Raw genomic sequence first — 20,864 nt, 5'->3', positions numbered from 1 at the left:
TGAACCCAGGAGGTGGAGGTTGCAGTGAGCTGAGATGATGCAACTACATTCTAGCCCAGACAAAAGTGCAAGACTCTGTCTCAAAAAAAAAAAAAATTGCTCTGCCACCCAGGCTAGAGTGCAGGGGCACAGTCATAGCTCACTGTAACCTTGAACTCCTGGGCTCAAGCAATCCTCCTGCCTTAGCTTCCTGAGTTGCTGGGACTACAGGTGCCTGCCATTATGCCCAGCTAATTTTTTTATTTTTTGAAGAGATGAGATCTTACTGTGTTGCTCAGGCTGGTCTCAAACTCCTGGCCTTAAGCAATCCTTCTGTCTCCACCTCCCAAAGTGCTGGGATTACACAGGTGTGAACCACACCATGCAGGCCCATAATTTTTTAAATAATAACTAATATTGTGTTGGATACTTACCACATGCCAAGTGCTATTCTAAGAACTTGATATATATTCACATCTGAAACAGGTACTATTAATATGCCATTCACAGGTAAGGAAACCATGGCACAGAGAGGTTAGCAACATGCCCCAAATCACATAGAAAGGCCTCCCTCTCTGCATACCGAGAGACCGAATATACAAACAGACAATGGCCAAACCGTGTATGATAATAGAACTCTGCCCTACAACCTCCATCATGATCAGCCCTGGAAGCCAAACCACCACTTCTGCAGCAATTGGCCCAGAAGGATCAGGACTTCGTCAATGATTGCCAGTGACTGCCAGTTTCCTTATGTCCCCCGACACCCTCCCCAACAGTACAACCACCACATCCAACTCAGGACCAATCAATCACGTAGGATGTTGGGCTTCTAGTTAGCTGCCTCTAGCACCCCCATGCCAACAGCCTCCAGTGAGGGCACACCCGAAGCCTTCCCTTTTTCTCACTGCAAATCTTTCTCATTCTGTCTGACTCTGAGTGTTTGTCAAATATATGTAGTATGAGATCATGCAACTACACTCCAGCCCAGACAAAAGTGCAAGACTCTGTCTCTTGTAGTGGTGGCCGACTCCCTTGCTATGGCTCTGAATAAAAAGCCTCTGTGTGGTCTTACTTGTGTGGTCATTGTTTATTTCTTTTTTTTTTTCTTTTTCTTTTTTTTTTTGTTGTTGTTTTTTTTTTTTGAGATGGAATCTCACTCTGACACCCAGGCTGGAGTGCAGTGGTATGATCTCAGCTCACTGTAACCTCTGCCTCCCAGGTTCAAGTAATTCTCCTGCTTCAGCCTCCCAAGTAGCTGGGATTACAGGCATGCACCACCACACCTAGCTAACTTTTTCTGTATTTTTAGCAGACAGAGTTTCACCATGTTGGCCAGGCTGGTCTCGAACTCCTGACCTCAGGCGATCCACCCGCCTCGGTCTCCCAAAGTGCTGGAATTACAGGCGTAAGCCACCGTGCCCCACCTGGTCATTGTTTATTTCTACACCCTCTACTGCCTGTCAGCTTTCTGTCCAGGTACTGGCTGGCTGGGGAGGAGGAGAGGATTCATTCTCAGAGGATTCTCAGGCAGGTGGAGGGTGCCTGTGGGCTGGGGGTAAGGCCAGTTGTCATTTCTACCAGGCCAGGAGTCTGGCACCCACACACCTTGCTCTGTAGCCACAGAAGGGTTATCTGATTTTCCAGCCAGCCAGTAATTCCAGCCCTGCTGCCTCCCCAGGTCACTGTACCTTGGGTCCCTGCCTCACCTCATCTTTCATTCCCCTATGCCAGAAGGAGCGAGGACCTGCCCTTCTTGAGTGCCTAATATGTGCTGGGCCTGAGCTAGCCTCTTTACATCCTTCACCTCATTTAGTCCTAACCCTGTGAGGCAAGGCCATGTTTCCACCGCATTTGAGATACACTGGTTTTTAGCAGTGTATCCAAAGTCACTTAACTTCCCCCATGCCTCTGTTTCCATGTCTATAAAATAGAGGGAGGGGCCAGGCACGAAGGCTCATGCCTGTAATCCCAGCACGTTGGGAGGCTGAGACTGGAGGATCACTTGAGATCAGAAGTTTGAGACTAGCCTGGCCAACATGGTGAAACCTGGTCTCTACTAGTTAGCATTTCAAAGTCTCATTTGTTATCGAAATTAACCAGACAAATTGCTCCACCAACTAAGAACGGCCATGCACCACCACCCACAGAATTGAGAAAGAGCTGTCAATCTATCTATCCTGTCCGTGTCCAGGCTGAGTGAGGTTTCCCATGTTGAGACTACAGTGAACAGAGATTGAACCATTGCACTCCAGCTTGGGTGACAGTGAGATTCCATCTCAAAATAAATAAAATAAAATAAAGTTGCTGGACAAGATCAGTGCCTCCAGGAAGCTTGGAGAGCCAAGTAGGCTCCTGGCCTTCACTCCTGCTTCAAGCAGGGCAGCTTCGGGTGTGTCCCTTCACACATGGAGGATGTGCTCTAGACGTAGTTAAACTAACAGGGGTGGGAGGAGCCTTGCACACATTGGCCATAGGATTTCAGTGAGGGGAGTGAGTAGAAGTCCCTGTGGACCAATCTCTGCTCTTTCATCCTTGCATACATAGCCACAGTTTTTTTCCTTTCTCTTCTGAGAAGACTTGGAGAAGGGAGAGGTGGCACTAAGTCTTGATTCATTAGAATGAATTCTGATCATCCCAGCCTCCTTGTCAGTTATGGGTTTAAGCAGGATTGGCCAATGAGGCATGAGAAGTCTACTACTGGCTTCTGGAAAGGTTTTCCAACTCTTCAAAAGAGACACAAAACAGGAATGTTCCCTCTCTAGTGTCCTGAGGGATGCTCAGCATGATGGCTGGAGCTGTGGCAGCCATTTGGGACCATGAGGGCAATCACTTTAGGACACCTGAGTCTTCGGTGACATCACTGAACTTTGGAACTAACCAACTTAGGCACCATTTATGCTTCTTTTAACAGATTTTCCTTCCCATGCAGCTAAAGTGTCTTAGCTGGCTTAGCTCAGCATTTCTATTCTGTGGTTAACATGGTCCTGTTCTAAGCCTTAAGAACCCATGACTAGAACAATGGGATGATGCAGCCCAGCGGGGCTTGAATTGAAACTATTCACCCAACAGCATCTGTCAGAGCAAGCTCCTGGGCACTTGCCTGGGTTCTCAACCTCCAAACAATCCTCTTCTTTTCCTTTTACTCTGTACTGTGCTTCTCAACCTATTCCCAGCCTTTCGTCGGTTCTATGGCTTCCCTGCTTCCCCCTGAACCAACCTAGGCTCCACCCCTGGACTTTCATCCACTCCTTAGACTTTCTGGTTAATCCGGGTAACAGTTCAGCCCCATTCAGCCTGATCCCAAACTCCTGCCATGATGTCTGCCCATGGGTTTTCCTGCCTACCTCCTCCCAGAAAAGTAAATGAGACACAGAACCCACACCTGTGTTTGAAAACCCCTGATCTAAAGCACTGTCACTTTGGATTGAATCTCAAAGGGAGAGAAAGTAGAGAAATGATTTAAAACGATACAATCAATTCAACCACCACCGCAGTGAATCAGTGGATCCTGGAACCAACCCGATCAATCCTCTAAATCTTGGGCTCTGGAATGGCATCATAGCCATGGAACTGAACACGAACCAAACCATATTCCATTTGTCTCTGCTCTCAACTCCCAAAACCTGGCGGGGTAGGATCAACAGAGACAAACACGGACCTTCATCTCTGTCCTAGAACTGAGAGCTCAAGCCCATCAGAGTTGAACTCTGGGAGGTAAGAGAACGTGCAGAGGATGTGAAGGTTGTCACCCCTCCTGAGGCCAGGCAGGCACCATGCATGAGGAAAGAAGCCAGGGTGTGAGGCAACAGCATTGGTGGGACCTGTGAGAAAGTGGGGACCAGTGAGACCAGCAAAAAGCCAAAAGTCCAAATTTTCAAAAATACTGCCAGCTAAACTAGTTTGCCCCACTGGCCTCCAGTTTTCCAGCTTCTAGGCTTTGGAGTCAGTTGGCCCTGAAATGGAATCCCCGCTCTGCCACCTGTTGGCTGGGTGACTTTGCAAGAGCAAGATAACATGTTTACAGCCTCAGTTTCCCAGCCACTTCCTAGCTGTATGACCACAGGCAAATGATGTCTCTAAGCCTTGGTTGCCTCATCTGTAGCGTGAGGATCATAATAATTTCTATTCTAGAGGGCAGTGCAGTGGTTGGATGAGATCATGCATGTTGCATTGCTTAGCACATTGGCACAAGAACAGCATGTGTGATTATTGGATGGAAGCTTCCAGGAGAAAGAATGGCGGGGCTTTTTCCCCTCTGCTATGTGGGCTCATGGCTTCAGCTCTAAGGCCTGCCAGAACAGCCTTCTAGACTGCTGGGTGGGAGAGGGCTGTGCTGGCAGGAACTCGAGATGCGTGGACCTTAGTGCTGCATCCATCCCTGATGCCCTCATCTGCTAAATGGATCTCCACTCCTTCCCTGCTGCTGCAATCTCAGATAAGATGAAACTTACCATCACAGGAGTGAATTCCTAATGAAAAGCCCAACGGGGACAACTAGTTACATAAAGGAGGAAAGCAAGCTGGATGGAGACGATGGTAAACTAGACAGTTCTGCATGAGGGAGCCAATCCTCAGCTCTCATCATTTTTTGCCATTTGGGAATGTGGGCCTCAAAGGCTGGTATTTCTAATTTTGCAAGAGAAACCGGAAATCTGAAAGTTTATGTGCAATTTCCCGAGTTTAAAAGAAGATTCAAATTTATAAAAGACTGTGCGTGGGGGCTGTGTGGCACATATGTGGACCAAATTCAGCATCAGGCCATCGTTTCACAGCCTCTTAGAGGATAAATTCTTTGCAAGCTTATCACATCAGTGAGAGGTCCAGTAGGACACAGAGCCCACAGGGCAAAGATGGCAGTATCTCTACCAACCAGAGCTAATGGGATTGTGACTATTTTCTGTCCCATTTCAAATGCCCTTCTTTTTCCACCTCCACAGAAGAGAAGCTTCCCATAGGGGATCGGTCTGGCTGCTTCTACCATTTTCCAGCAGCGATTAGTATCATAAAAAACATTCACAGGCTCTCTGAGTGTGTGAAAGGTTTTACTGCCCTTCTCTACTGTGTTCTTGCTAATGAGCAAGGCAGGGAAGCAAGAGAGAACTAGAAGAGCTGTGTGGTTGCTTTTGCTACTGCTGATAATAATAGTTATAATAACAAGCCTTCTGTTATAATAATAATTAATAATAATAAAAACAGGCTGGATGCAGTGGCTCACGCCTGTAATCCCAGCACTTTGGGAGGCCAAGGCCGGTGGATCACTTGAGGTCAGGAGTTCGAGACCAGCCTGGCCAACATGGTGAAACCCCGTCTCTACTAAAAATACAAAAATTAGCCAGGCATGGTGGTGGGCGCCTGTAATCCCAGCTGCTCAGGAGGCTGAGGTGGGATAATCTCTTGAACCCGGGAGGCAGAGGTTGCAGTGAGCTACTGCAACCTGAGATCATGCCACTGTACTCCAGCCTGGGTGACAAGAGTGAAACTCTGTCTCAAAAAAATAAATACAAATAAAAATAGGCCGGGCGCAGTGACTCAAGCCTGTAATCCCCGCACTTTGGGAGGCCGAGACGGGCAGATCACGAGGTCAGGACATTGAGACCATCCTGGCTAACACGGTGAAACCCCGTCTCTACTAAAAAATACAAAACACTAGCCGGGCGAGGTGGCGGGCGCCTGTAGTCCCAGCTACTCCGGAGGCTGAGGCAGGAGAATGGCGTAAACCCGGGAGGCAGAGCTTGCAGTGAGCTGAGATCCGACCACTGCACTCCAGCCTGGGCGACAGAGTGAGACTCTGTCTCAAATAAATAAATAAATAAATAAATAAATATTTAAAAATGAGTCCGAACCATTTTGGCCTGCAACAATTTGGGGAGGGCCTTGGGGAATTCTTTGATACTTCAGGATCTGCCAAGCTTTGCTGTATGTTGAACCAGCTTGCCAGAGTCACCATGGGCCATGCATCTAGCCTGCTGAACCCCCTTCCTCTAATGGTGTCTTCACTTGCTCTTCCTGGGGAAGGCCAATGCATTTTCTATAAGATGCCCTGAGTGATCAGAGCCTGCTGGAAAAAGTTGTCTCTGGTGTTGAATATGTCTCCTTCCTCCTCCCAGGTAAGGCGGGCTCTGCCTCTGCTGTGTTTCTTTGCCTGGCTGGCTGGGATGCTTCCACTATGGTGGGGGCCCAATAATGGTAGCTTTTATAGGCCTGGGGTCCTTGGCGTCAATTTTGCCTCTTTTTGCTTTTTATCTTTTGGTGCCTTTATCGGTTTAGACTCCAGAAAACTCAACTTGAAGGGCATAAATCAGGAGTCAGCAAATGTTTTCTGTGAAAGGGTAGATAGTAGCTCCTTTTGATTCTGTGAGCCATGCAACTTTGTAAGTTGCAACTCTGTCTTTGAAGCTCAAAGCTGTAGATCAGATGTAGACAAATGAGCAGGGCTGTGTTCTAATACAATTTCACTTACAAAACAGGTGATGATGGATGAAGCTTGTAAGCATTATGCTGAATGAACAAGGCAGGTTCAAAAGACCACATATTGTCTGATTCCATTTATAGGAAATGTCTAGAATTGGCAAATCTCTATAGATAGAAAATAGATCCCTGGCTGCCTAGAGCTGGGGGTGGGAGGTGAGGGAAAATCTTCTAAAATTAGATGGTGGTGGTGGTGGTTGCACAACTCTGTGACTATAATAAAAAGCATTGAATTGTACACCTAACTGGGTACATTTTTTTTGGGTATGTAAGTTATATCTTAATAAAGCTGTTTAAAAAGAAGAGTACAACGATGTTCATAGCAGCCCTAATCACAACAGCCAAAAGGTGGAAATAAGTATCTGTCAATGGATGAATGGATAAACAAAATGTGATGTAGACATACAATGGAATATTATTCAGCACAGAGCGGAATGAAGTATTGATACATGCTACAGCATGGATGATCCTTGAAGTCATGGGCTAAAGTGAAAGAGGCCAGACACAGAAGGACTAATATGGTGTGATTCCACTTATACGAGGTTCCCAGAATAGGCAAATTGATAGAGACAAAAATAGAATAGAGGTGACTGAGATCTTGGGGCAGGGGGAATGTGGGCTCATTGTTTCATGGGTACAGAGTTTCCATTTGGGATAAGGTACAAGTTCTGGAAATGGATAGTGGTGATTGTTGCACAACACTGAATGTACTCAATGCCCCCGCATTGTATGCTTAAAACTGGTCAGGCCGGGTGCAGTGGCTCACACCTGTAATCCCAACACTTTGGGAGGCTGAGATGGGAGGATTGCTTGAGCCCAGGAGTTTGAGACCAGCCTGAGCAACACAGTGAAGCCCCATCTCTCCAAAAGAAAAAAAACAAAAAACACAAAAATTAGCCAGGCATGGTGGCACACACTTGTGGTCCCAGTTACACAGCTGGGACCCAGCTACACTACTTTTACAACTGGAGGCTGAGGCAGGAGGATGGCTTGGGCCCAAGAAGTCGAGGCTGCAGTGAGCCATGATCACACTGCCGTACTCCAGCCTGTGTGACAGAGCAAGACCCTGTCAAAAAATATACATATTAAAACGGTAAATGTTATGCTATGTGTATTTTACCACAATGTTTAAAACCTGAAGAACATGAAACAGGATACAGGTGAGGCAGGGACGGAACATCAGGGTGGCTGGTGCACACAGGAAGCAAAGTGGAGCATGGCAGGAGGAAACTAACATGGTGGGTGGGGTCAGCCTGTGCAGGGCCATGTGGATGGAGAGGAATGAGCAGATTCCAAAAAGATCCAGATCAGGGAGCCAGGACCAGGACACTGCATGGATCCTCAAAGGAGAAGGCCAGTAGAAGAGGACAAAAACGACCAGCAGCATCCCTAGGAACAGGCTCTGCTCTCCCCACCACACCACCCCTACTGTGCCTACCTGCAGTCAAGGCTGTCCCCCACGCTGTCTTGTCCGGAGCATGTGAACAGTCCCCAGTCACCCACCCACACAGACACCCCAGCACCCAGCAGGGTCTGCACACAGTGACCACTAAGAAACATTTGTTTCTTAAACAACAAGAACAAAAAGAACAAATGAGCATATCTCACTCTATTGTGTAATTGTGCTGGGATTACTTAAGATTTTTCTGTTATTATTATTATTTAATTTTGAGATAGAGTTTCACTCTTGTTGCCCAGGCTGGAGTGCAATGGCACAATCTCAGCTCACAGCAACCTCTACCTCCCGGGTTCAAGAGATTCTCTTGCCTCAGTCTCCCTAGTAGCTGGGATTATAGGCATGTGTCACCACACCCAGCTAATTTTGTATTTTTAGTAGAGACGGGGTTTCACCCTGTTGATCAGGCTGGTCTAGAACTCCTGACCTCAGGTGATCTGCCCACCTCAGCCTCCCAAAGTGCTGAGATTACAGGCATCAGCCACCGCATCCAGCCAAGATTTTTATTTTCTGATTGGCTTTTCTGTGAACTTGCCAACTTGTTTAAAATGAACGTACATTACTTTTACAACTGGAAAAACAAATTCCATTACACAAAGAAACAGAAACCCAGATGAAACTGTTGGACCTACTCTCTTTGGGATTTTCGGGCCCATTTCTGCTCAGAGCCTATCCCCGCTCTCTGCTCATTTGGGATCTGCTGGTTTTACTTGGCTCCTTAACCCTTGGCCCATCCTGTTCCTCCATTTCCATCCCCCACCACATCAGATCCTCCTGTCTGGATCACATTTTTTGGATCAACCCACATGATTACTCCCTCAATCTCCCAGGCATTACCTCCAGCTCAGTAGTTCTCAACTAGGGGTAATTTGGCACTGTCTGGAGACATGTGGCTGTTACAGCTGGAGAGTTGCTATGGAATCTGGTGGGTGGGGGCTAGGAATGCTGCTAAACATCCTACAGTGCTCAGGACGGCCGCCACAGCACAGGACTGTCTGGTCCGAAATAACAAGGTTGAGAAAAACACACCTGAGCCAGTAACGATAATAACGTGATCATCCTGACTGCCAGTCAGCAAGAACCTTCTATGTGCAAGGCAGTGTGCAGTGTGCATTACACAATTTAGCAATCAGAATCCTTGCAACAGCCTTCAGAGGGAGGTAATAGTACTATCTCCATTTTATAGATAAGGAAACTGCAGCCCAGCGAAGTTAAGCCACTTGTCCAAGGCCACACAGCAAATATCCAAGCTGGAATTTGAATCCAGGTCTACCTGACTGCAAATCCCATTAAAAGCCCCCAAGGGGCCTCAAACACACACACCCCTCTTCCTTCCCTTGACCTTTAAGAATAGTTACTGTTGAGCAACAACATGTGAAATTTCTGTTTTGAAATTAAACAAGGTCACGTGCCCCTGTTCGCTTGGCTGGAGCCCCTCCTCTTGGTTTTGCTTTCTTGTGTTTGCTTTATTTATTTATTTATTTATTTATTTATTTATTTATTTAAGACAGGGTCTTGTTCTGTCACCCAGGTTGGAGTGCAGTGGCACCATCATAGCTCACTATGGCCTTGAACTCCTGACCTCAAGTGATCCTCCCGCCTCAGCCACCCAAAGTGCTAGGATTACAGGCACAAGCCTCCATACCCAGCCTGTTTGTACTTTAATATAGAGTCCACTATCTAGGCTGGCCCCTTGTCTCTCAAGGAGAAACTAAGGGCAGCTTTTCTGCATGGTGGAACTGAGTAAGGGCTCAGTCCCAGGTGATCTGAGCATAGCCTCTTCTGAACCCAGAAAATCTGAGACCGGTCTCAGCTAATTTGGAAAGTTTACTTTGCCAAGGTTGAAGACACAGCCTCAGGAAGTCCTGACAACGGATGCCCAATGTGGGCAGGGCACAGCTTGGTTTTATACATTTTAGGGAGACATGAGACATCAGTCAATACATGTAAGAAGCACATTGGTTCAGTCTGGAAAGACGGGAAGACTCGAAGCCAGGGAGGGGGCTTCCAGGTCACAGATAGGTGACACACAAATGATTACATTATTTTGAGTTTCTGATTAGCCTTTCCAAAGGAAGCAATCAGATGTGCATCTATCTCAGTGAGCAGAGGGATGCCTTTGAATAGAATGGGAGGCAGGTTTGCCCTAAGCAGTTTCCAGCTGGAGTTTTCCTTAGTGATTTTGGGGGCCCAAGATATTTTTCTTTCACACCTCCCATTCCCTCCCACCAGCCCTTGACTCTATTATCTGATGACCACACTGCGGAAAGGAACATCCCGGCTGGAAAGGAACATCCGGTCTACTCATAGTCAGCTGTAGCGAAGATAAGAAAGCACTCACGTGCCCATTTATTTGGCCCTTTGTTCGAGGTTACCAGGTCAGGGTGCCAGGCAGGAGGCCAGGCCCAACTTTACTCAATGTCTCCTCCTCCCATGCTGTTGGATAAATAGTGCAAGCCCCGGTAAGACTTAACAAAAGGATGCTACTAGCTACTTCCTGCCTCCAGCAAAAACCTGTGTATGGCTTTAAGAGCTTAGGTCCCACAGGTCCAACTTCCTCAATTCCTAGAACCAGCAGAACATTCTCAGAAGGGTTCTAGGGAAACCGCCAGAGATCCACCATTCTTCACAGGGGCTGCGTAGCCAGAGGATGTCTCTGTGCAGAACCCAGGGCACTACAGGGAAACCCTTGGGGGCCACTCTCTGGGGCTAATACAGCCAGAGAGGACAGAAACAAATGGGGGTATTCTGAGCTCACCATGCCAGACCCACCCAGAGCCACCATCTTTTCTTCTTAAACTTCTAAATTAAATTGTAGCATATATACAAACAAAAAAAGAATCATAAAAGAATACAGCACAATGGGTTACCATAAAATAAACACATTACACAGAACATTATCGGCACCCTAAAATCTTTCCCAGGAGCCCCCACACTATCCCATCCTTCTTAGTCAATGGCGACCAATATCCTGATGTCCGATGTCTAATACTATAGATTAGTTTTTATTTTTTTTGTTTTAATTTGTGAGTTCAGAATCTTTTAAATATGGACATCAATAGATTAAATTTTTTTTTTCAGATAGAGCTTCGCTTTTTTACCCAGGCTAGAGTGAAGTGGCATGACTCTGCTCACTGCAACCTCTGCCCCTGGCAGGTTCAAGTGATTCTCCTGCCTCAGCTTCCTGAGTAGCTGGGATTACAGGTGTGCGCCATCATGCCCGGCTAATTTTTGTATTTTTAGTACAGACAGGGTTTCGCCATGTTGGCCGGGCTGGTCTCGAACTCCTGACCTCAGGTGATTCGCCCGCCTCTGCCTCCCAAAGTGCTAGGATTACAGGCGTGAGCCACCCTGCCTGGCCAGGTTAATTCACTTAAAACATTGTACACACTAAACCAAGGTATCATAATTCAGGTAAATAAAAGACCCCACAACATCAGTGAAAAACTTCATTCAAAGTTAATGTAAATAATGTATTTAGACTTTAGAATTTCTGAGTGGACAAAACCGTACAACTACATGGAAACTGGACAACCTGCTCCTGAATGACTACTGAGTAAATAACAAAATTAAGGCAGAAATAAAGATGTTATTTGAAACCAATGAGAACAAAGACACAACATACCAGATCTCTGGGACACAATTTAAGCAGTGTGTACAGGGAAAGTCAGAGCACTAAATGCACACAAGAGAAAGCAGGAAAGATCTAAAATCGACACCCTAACATCACAATTTAAAGAACCAGAGAAGCAAGAGCAAACAAATTCAAAAGCTGGCAGAAGACAAGAAATAACTAAGATCAGAGCAGAACTGAAGGAAATAGAGACACGAAAAATCCTTTAAAAAAATCATTGAGTCCAGGAACTGGACAAAACACATAGACCGCTAGCCAGACTAATAAAGAAGAAAAGAGGGAAGAATCAAATAGACGCAATAAAAAATAAGAGAGGGGATATCACCACTGATCCCACATAAATACAAACTGCCATCAGAGAATACTATAAACACCTCTACACAAATAAACTAGAAAATCTAGAAGAAATTGATAAATTCCTGGACACATACACCCTTCCAAGACTAAATCAGAAAGACATCGAATCCCTGAATAGACCAATAACAGGTTCTGAAATTGAGGCAGTAATTAATAGCCTACCGACAAAAAAAAGTCCAGGACCAGATGGATTTACAGCCAAATTCTACCAGAGGTACAAAGAGGAGCTGGTACCATTCCTTCTGAAACTATTCCAAACAATAGAAAAAGAGGGATCCTCCCTAACTCATTTTATGAGGCCAGCATCATCCTGATACCAAAACCTAGCAGAGACACAACAAAAAAAGAAAATTTCAGGCCAATATCCCTGATGAACATCGATGCGAAAATCCTCAATAAAATACTGGCAAACTGAATCCAGCAGCACATCAAAAAGCTTATTCCCTACGATCAAGTCGGCTTCATACCTGGGACGCAAGCCTGGTTCAACATATGCAAATCAATAAAAAAATCCATCACATAAACAGAACCAATGACAAAAACCACATGATTATCTCAATAGATGCAGAAAAGACCTTTGACAAAATTCAACAGCGCTTCATGCTAAAAACTCTCAATAAACTAGGTATTGATGGAACATATCTCAAAATAATAAGAGCTATTTATGACAAACTCACAGCCAATATCATACTGAATGGGCAAAAACTGGAAGCATTCCCTTTGAAAACCGGCACAAGGCAAGCATGCCCTCTCTCACCACTCTTGTTCAACATAGTATTGGAAGCTCTGGCCAGGGCAATCAGGCAAGAGAAAGAAATAAAGGGTATTCAATTAGGAAAAGAGGAAGTCAAATTGTCTCTGTTTGCATATGACATGATTGTATATTTAGAAAACCCCATCATCTCAGCCCAAAATCTCCTTAAGCTGATAAGCAACTTCAGCAAAGTCTCAGGATACAAAATCAATGTGCAGAAATCACAAGCATTCCTATACACCAATAACAGACAAAGAGAGAGCCAAATCATGAGTGAACTCCCATTCACAGTTGCTACAAAGAGAATAAAACCTAGGATTACAACTTACAGGGGATGTGAAGGACCTTTTCAAGGAGAACGACAAACCACTGCTCAATGAAATAAGAGAGGACACAAACAAATGAGAAAACATTCCATGTTCATGGATAGGAACAATTAATATCATGAAAATGGCCATACTGCCCAAAGTAATTTATAGATTCAATGCTATCCCCATCAAGCTACCACTGACTTTCTTCACAGAATTGGAAAAAAACTACTTTAAATTTCTTTAAAACTACTTTAAATTCCAATTTCTTCACAGAATTGGAAAAAAACTACTTTAAATTTCATATGGAACCAAAAAGGAGCCCGCAGAGCCAAGACAATCCTAAAGAAAAAGAATAAAGCTGGAGGCATCATGCTACCTGACTTCAAACCATACTACAAGGCTACAGTAACAAAAACAGCATGGTACTGGTACCAAAACAGATATATGGACCAATGAAACAGAACAGAGGCCTCAGAAATAACACCACACATCTACAACCATCTGGTCTTTGACAAACCTGACAAAAACAAGCAATGGGGAAAGAATTCCCTATTTAATAAATGGTGTTGGGAAAATTGGCTAGCCATATGCAGAAAGCTGAAACTGGATCCCTTCCTTACACCTTATACAAAAATTAACTCAAGATGGATTAAAGACTTAAATGTAAGACCTAAAACTATAAAAACCCTAGAAGAAAACCTAGGCAATACCATTCAGGACATAGGCATGGGCAAAGACTTCATGACTAAAACGCCAAAAGCAATGGTAACAAAGCCAAAATAGACAAATGAGATTTAACTAAACTGAAGAGCTTCAGGACGCAAGAAAAATTATCATCAGAGTGAACAGGCAACCTACAGTATGGGAGAAAATTTTTGCAATCTATCTATCTGACAAAGGGCCAATATCCAGAATCTACAAAGAACTTAAACAAATTTACAAGAAAAAGGCTGGGCGTGGTGGCTCACACTTGTAATTCCAGCACTTTGGGAGGCCGAGGCAGGTGGATCACCTGAGTCAGGATTTTGAGATCAGCCTGGCCAACATGGTGAAACCCTGTCTCTACCAAAAATACAAAAATTATCCAGGTGTGGTGGTGCGTACCTATAATCCCAGCTACTCAGGAGGCCGAGGCAGGAGAATTGCTTGAACCTGGGAGGCAGAGGTTGCAGTGAGCCAAGATCACACCACTGCACTCCAGCCTAGGAGATACAGCAAGACTCTGGCTCAAAAAAAAAAAAAAAAAAAAAAAAAAAAAAAAAAAAAAATTACAAGAAAAAAATAACCCCATCAAAAACTGGGTGAAGGATATGAACAGACACTTCTCAAAAAAAGACATTTATGCAGCCAACAAACATATGGAAAAAAAAGCTCATCATCACTGGTCATTAGAGAAATGCAAATCAAAACCACATTGAGATACCATCTCATGCCAGTTAGAATGGCAATCATTAAAAAGGAAGCAACAGATGCTGGAGAGGATGTGGAGAAATAGGAATGCTATTACACTGTTGGTGGGAGTGTAAATTAGTTTAACCATTGTGGAAGACAATGTGGGGATTCCTCAAGGATCTAGAACTAGAAATATCATTTGACCCAGGAATCCTTTGAGTATATACCCAAAGGATTATAAATCATTTGACTCTAAAGACACGTGCACACATGTTTATTGCAGCACTGTTCACAATAGCAAAGACTTGGAACCATCCCAAATGCCCATCAAAGATAGACTGGATAAAGAAAATGTGGCACATATACACCGTGGAATACTATGCAGTCATAAAAAAGGATGCATTTATGTCCTTTGCGGGGACATAGATGAAGCTGGAAACCGTCATTCTCAGCAAACTAACACAAGAACAGAAAACCAAACACCGCATGTTCTCCCTCATAAGTGGGAGTTGAACAGTGAGAACACATGGACACAGGGAGGGGAACGCCACATGCTGGGGCCTGTTGTGGGGTGGGGGCTAGGGGAGGGATACCATTAGGAGAAATACCTAATGTAGATGACAAGTTGATGGGTGCAGCACACTAACATGGCATGTGTATACTTATGTAATAAACCAGCACGTTCTGCACATGTACCCCAGAACTTAAAGTATAATTTAAAAAATAGAATTTCTGAGTGGAATACTTGTCTTTTCAAAGTCCTGGCTGAGCACGGTGGCTCGTGCCTGTAATCCCAGCACTTTGGGAGGCTGAAGCGGGCGTATCACTTGAGTTCCAGAATTTGAGAACAGCCTGGACAACATGGAGAAACCCGATCTCTACGAAAAAATACAAACACTAGCGGGGTGTGGTGACACATGCCTGCAGGCCTAGCTACTTGGGAGGCTGAGGTGGGTGGATGGCTTGAGTGTGGAAGGTTGAGGCTGTGGTGAGCCATGACATACATACTCCAGCCTGGGCGGCAGAGCAAGACCTTACCATTTGTTTGTTTGTTTGTTTGTTTGTTTGTTTTTGAGACCGAGTCTCACTTTGTTGCCTAGGCTGGAGGGCAGTGGTATGATCTTGGCTCACTGCAACCTCTGCCTCCCGGGTACAAGTGATTCTCATGCCTCAGCCTCCCGAGTAGCTGGGACTACAGGCATGAGTCATCATGCCTGGCTAATTTTTGTTTTTTTGTAGAGACGGGGTTTCACCATGTTTGCCAGGCTGGTCTCGAACTCCTGACCTCAGGTTATCCACCCGCCTCATCCTCCCAAAGTGCTAGGATTACAGGTGTGAGCCACTGTGCCTGGCCTGAGATCTCGTCTTAAAAAGAATAATAATAAAATCCTGTTCTTGTTCTGAGGCTTATTTTACTTTTTATTATATTAATAACAGTCTATAAGTTTTTTAATAATATCTTTGTTAAAATAATTCACATAACATACAATTCACCTATTAAAGGTAAACTCACTTCAATGGTTTTTAGTATATTCACAGAGTTATACAACCATCATCACAATCAATTTTAGAACATTTTCATCATCCCATTAGTGTTTACTCCTCATTTTCCTCACCCCCAGCCCTCCTAGCCCTAGAAAATCAATTTCTATCTCCATGGATTTGCTATTCTGGGCATTTTATATAAATGGAATTCTATAATACAATATGTGGTATTTTGTAATTGGCTTCTATCACTTAGCATAATGTTTTCAAGGTTCATCAGTGTTGTTATGTGTATCAACACAACACTCCTTTTTTTTTTTTTTTTTTTTCCTTTTTGAGATAGGGTCTTGCTTTTGTCGCCTAGGCTGGAGTACAATGGCACAATCTCGGCTCACTGCAACCTCCACCTCCTAGGTTCAAGCTATTCTCCTGACTCAGCCTCCCGAGTAGCTGGGATTACAGGCACCCACCACCATGCCCGGCTAAGTTTTGTATTTTTAGTAGAGACGGGGTTTCACCATGTTGGCCAGGCTGGTCTCGCACTTCTGACCTGGCGATCTGCCCACCTCAAACTCCCAAAGTGCTGGGATTACAGGCGTGAGCCACTGTGCTCGGCCAACACTCCCTTTTTATTGCCAAATGATATTCCATTGTATGGAGAGACAACATTTTATTTACCCATTCATCAGAAGACAGTCATTTGGGTTGTTTCTACTTATTTGGCTATTCACACATTAGTTTTGTCTGACTGCGAACTTTATGTAGTGGATATATACATATTGTGTTTTTCCATCCTCACACCACTATAAAGAACTGCCTGGGACTGGGTAATTTATAAAGAAAAGAGGTTTAATTGACTCACAGTTCCACATGCTGTACAGGAGGCAGGGCTGAGGAAGCCTCAGGAAACTTACAATCATGGCAGACAGGCGAATGGGAAGCAAGTACATTTTCACATGGGTGCAGGAGAGAGAGAAGGAAGGAGGAAGTACTACACACTTTTAAACAACCAGATCTTGGGCTGGGCGCAGCGGCTCATACCTGTAATCCCAGCACTTTAGGAGGCCGAGGCGGGTGGATCACGAGGTCAGGAGATCGAGACCATCCTGGTTAACATGGCGAATCCCCGTCTCTACTAAAAACACAAAAAATCAGCCAGGCGTGGTGGTGGGCGCCTGTAGTCCCAGCTACTCAGGAGGCTGAGGAAGGAGAATGGCATGAACCCGGGAGGTGGAGCTTGCAGACAGCCCAGATCGCACCACTGCACTGCAGCCTGGGCGGCAAAGCGAGACTCCATCTCAGTACAAAAAAAAAAAAAAACAGATCTTGTGAGAACTCACTATCATGAGAACTGCAAGGGGGAAATTCACCCCCATGATCCAAGCACCTCCCACCAGGTCCCTCCAACACCGAAGATCATAATTCAACACGACATTTGGGTGGGGACACAGAGCCAAATCATATCACATATGTAAATATTTTCTTTGGTTTCTGGCTTCTTTCACTTAAGTTTGTGAGAATCACCCATGTTACTGCTGCCTATAACTGTAGGTTTTTTGTATGGTATTCCTATGTTTGAATACAGCACAATTTTTTATCTATTCTTTGGCTGATGGACATTTGAGTTATCCCTGATTTATTATTATTACTAATAATACTGCTATGAACATTCTTGCACCTGTCTTTTGGTGCACATGTGCACGGATTTCCGTTAAGTATATGCTAGGAGTGAAACTGTTGCGTCATAGAATATATCGTTCATGATTTGTAAGGTATTTGGCTTTTTGAATTTAATATATAATAACAGACAGTTTTTTAAAATGGTTGTATCAATTTACAATCCCAACAGCAGCGTATTTTAATTGCTCACATCCTCCCAAACACTTGATTTTACCAATCCTTTTAACTTTATTCATTCTTGTGGGCCTATAGTGATACCTCATTGTGGTTTTAATTTGTAGCTCCCTAATGAACTAATGAAGGTGAGTACCTTTTCATGTGTTCATTGCTCACTTAAATATCCATTCTTTGGGGCGAGGGTGTGTGGAAAGTGTCACAGGTAGCCACTATCTGGGGCCAGCGTCGTGCAGGCAGTAAAAAGAATTTACCAGGACAGTTGTAGGTAAAGAAAGGCAGATTTATTATAGAAAGTATGAAAATACATTGCAAGGGTGCAATGGGCAGGTCAGCAAGAAAGGAACTGACTACAAAGAGACAAAGGCTTGCTGGGGATTTTATAGGATGGTGCTTGTGCTGTGTACTGAAGAGGGCTTTGTGCAGTGCTGATAATGCCAAGGTTGCAGTGAGCTAACTTGTATTTTTCTATCAGCCAAGGGACTGGTGATAGCTGGGCACAGGAGGGCAATGTGTCCTGGACCACAAAGAAAGGCAGACTTACAGTTTATCTGCTTTTTCTTTTTGCTTTCCTTCAATCTCACCAGTCTGACTCCTTTTGCTTAGTTAGGACTACACAGAAAGTGCCTATTCAAGTCTGGCCTAGTTTCAAATTGGGTTGCCTATCTTTTTTTATTATTATGATTTCTAAGGGCTGTTGACATATTCTGGATTTGAGCTCTTTAAGAATTATAAATATTATGTAAGTATCTTTTCTCATTCTATGGTTTGTTTTTTCACTCTCTGAATAATGTTTTTTGATCAACAGTTCCTAATTTTAACATAGTCCAACTCATCAATATTTTCTTTAATGGTTAGTGCTTTTCATGTCTTTTTCAAGAAATGTTTGTCTTCCCCCAAGGTTGCAAAGATACTCTCCAATACGATCTTCTTAAAATTTTATTGTTTTACCCCTCACATTAAGCATATAATCTACCTGGAATTGATTTGTATGTTGTGAGATGGAGTCAACTTTCACTTTTTTACAATAGAATATCTGTTTGACCCATTACTTTCCCCACTTCTTTACAGGGACATCTTTGTCGTGAATACAATGTCCAGATTCATGTGGACCTGTTTCTGGATTCTCAATTCTGACTCATTAGTCTATTCACCTTTCTCTAATTTCATACTGTCCTTTATTATTAGTATCATCATCCCCATTTTACAAATGAGGAAACTAAGGCACAGAGAGGTTAAGTAGCTCGCCCAATTAAGTAATTTGCTAGTTAATGTCAGATCTGGAAATGGAACGCAGGGAGTTTAGTTTTACGGTCTATGCTCTCAATAAGCTTTACTGCTTCTCAAGCTGAACAGTTCTAATAACGAACATTTTACGTCACTACATCAAAGTAGGCTTTGCGTGAAGCCTTGGGAACAGGGATGCCGCGGCTGCACACTGGATAGGTCCTGGTGTTCCCCGCACAGCCGAAAACCGAACCGCCGTTGTCCCAGTCCTACCACTAGAGGGCGCGGGTAACTTAAACTCGCCGGGGAAGTCCCTCCCGCCGCGCCCAGTTACCTTTCAGCCAATCATCAAATATTTACCCAAAGCGCGGTTCAAAGCCAAAGTATAAAGTTGTTTAATCCAGTCTCCATGCAGGACATTAACAAAAAGAGACAAAACAGGACTAATCTATCTGCGTAAGCATCTTCAGGGAAGAAAGACGCCACTCAGTTCCTGGCTAATTCATCTCATCCTTAAAGCACCTTATCCTAAGAAGTCTCTCCAATCTTCACTCTTCCTAGTGTAAACGAGGTTGTTTGACATCCTCATGACAACCACTCTTTGGAGGTACTTTTTACAAGGTGTACACTAGAGTGCATTATTACGAGGTCAAAAATTAGCTCTTATTTCTCTCGAAGAGACAATAGTACCCCATTATATTTCACTTCCTTAGCAACGTACAAGTTTCTTTGGTCTCTCTCCAATTTCTCCGTGTCCCTTTTAAAGTGTAAAAACCCAAAGTGGACTTTGCACCCCATTCTATCTAGTGTCAGATTTACTTCTCTATTCTTTTTTTTTTTTTTCGGAGTCTCACTTCGTCATTCAGACTGGAGTGTGGTGGCATGATCTTGGTTCACTGCAACCTCCACCTCCCGGGTTCAAGCAATTCTCCTGCCTCAGCCTCCCGAGTAGCTGGGATTACAGGCACGCACCACCACACCCGGCTACTTTTTGTATTTTTAGTAGAGACGGGGTTTCACCATGTTGGCCAGATCAACTCCTGACCTCAAATGATCTGCCTGCCTTGGCCTCCCAAAGTGCTGGGATTACTGGCATGAGCCACCGCACCCAACCTGCTTCCTGATTCTTGAATGTTACACTGTTAATCTACTAAAGCAATATGCAATTATTCAATGAAGTATTAATAGTTCATCTTTGTCAACCTGACAACACAAACCACAAAAAAACACACACACACACAAAAGTAATGATGCAGCAATATACAACAGGCTTAATATTTTAAGTTTCAAAAAAACTGGGCCTAGTGCAATGGCTCATGCCTATAATCCCAGCACTTTGGGAGCCCAAAGAGGGAGGACTGATAGAGGCTAGGAGTTGATTGCTTAAAGACCAGCCTGGGCAACATAGCAAGACCCCTGTTTTTACCAAGAAAAAAAATGTTTTTTAAATTAGCTGAGCATGGTGGTGTGTGCCTGTAGTCTTAGCTACTCAGGAGGCTGAGGCAGGAGGATCCTTTGAGCCCAGGAGTTTGAAACTGTTATTGAGCTAGGGTCACAGCACTGCACTCCAGCTTGGGTGACAGAACAAGACCCTGTCTCAAAAAAAAAGAAAAAGAAAAAAAAAAGAACAGGCAGGGCATGGTCAGTGGCTCACACCTGTAATCCCAGCACTTCGAGAGGCCAAGGTAGGTGGATCACCTGAGGTCAGGAGTTCAAGACCAGCCTGACCAATATGGTGAAACCCTGACTCTACTAAAAATATAAAAACTAGCCCAGTGTGGTGGCAGCCGCCTATAATCCCAGCTACTTGGGAGGGTGAGGCAAGAATTGCTTGAGCCCAGGAGGCGGAGGTTGCAGTGAGCCGAGATCACACCACTGTCACTCCGGTGACAGAGCGAGACTCCGTCTCAAAAAAAAAAAAAAAAAAAAAAGAACAAACAAACC

The sequence above is a fragment of the Chlorocebus sabaeus genome, chromosome 1, assembly GCF_047675955.1.
Source record: "Chlorocebus sabaeus isolate Y175 chromosome 1, mChlSab1.0.hap1, whole genome shotgun sequence".
Lineage (NCBI taxonomy): Eukaryota > Metazoa > Chordata > Mammalia > Primates > Cercopithecidae > Chlorocebus > Chlorocebus sabaeus.
This window is presented reverse-complemented; position numbering follows the sequence as displayed.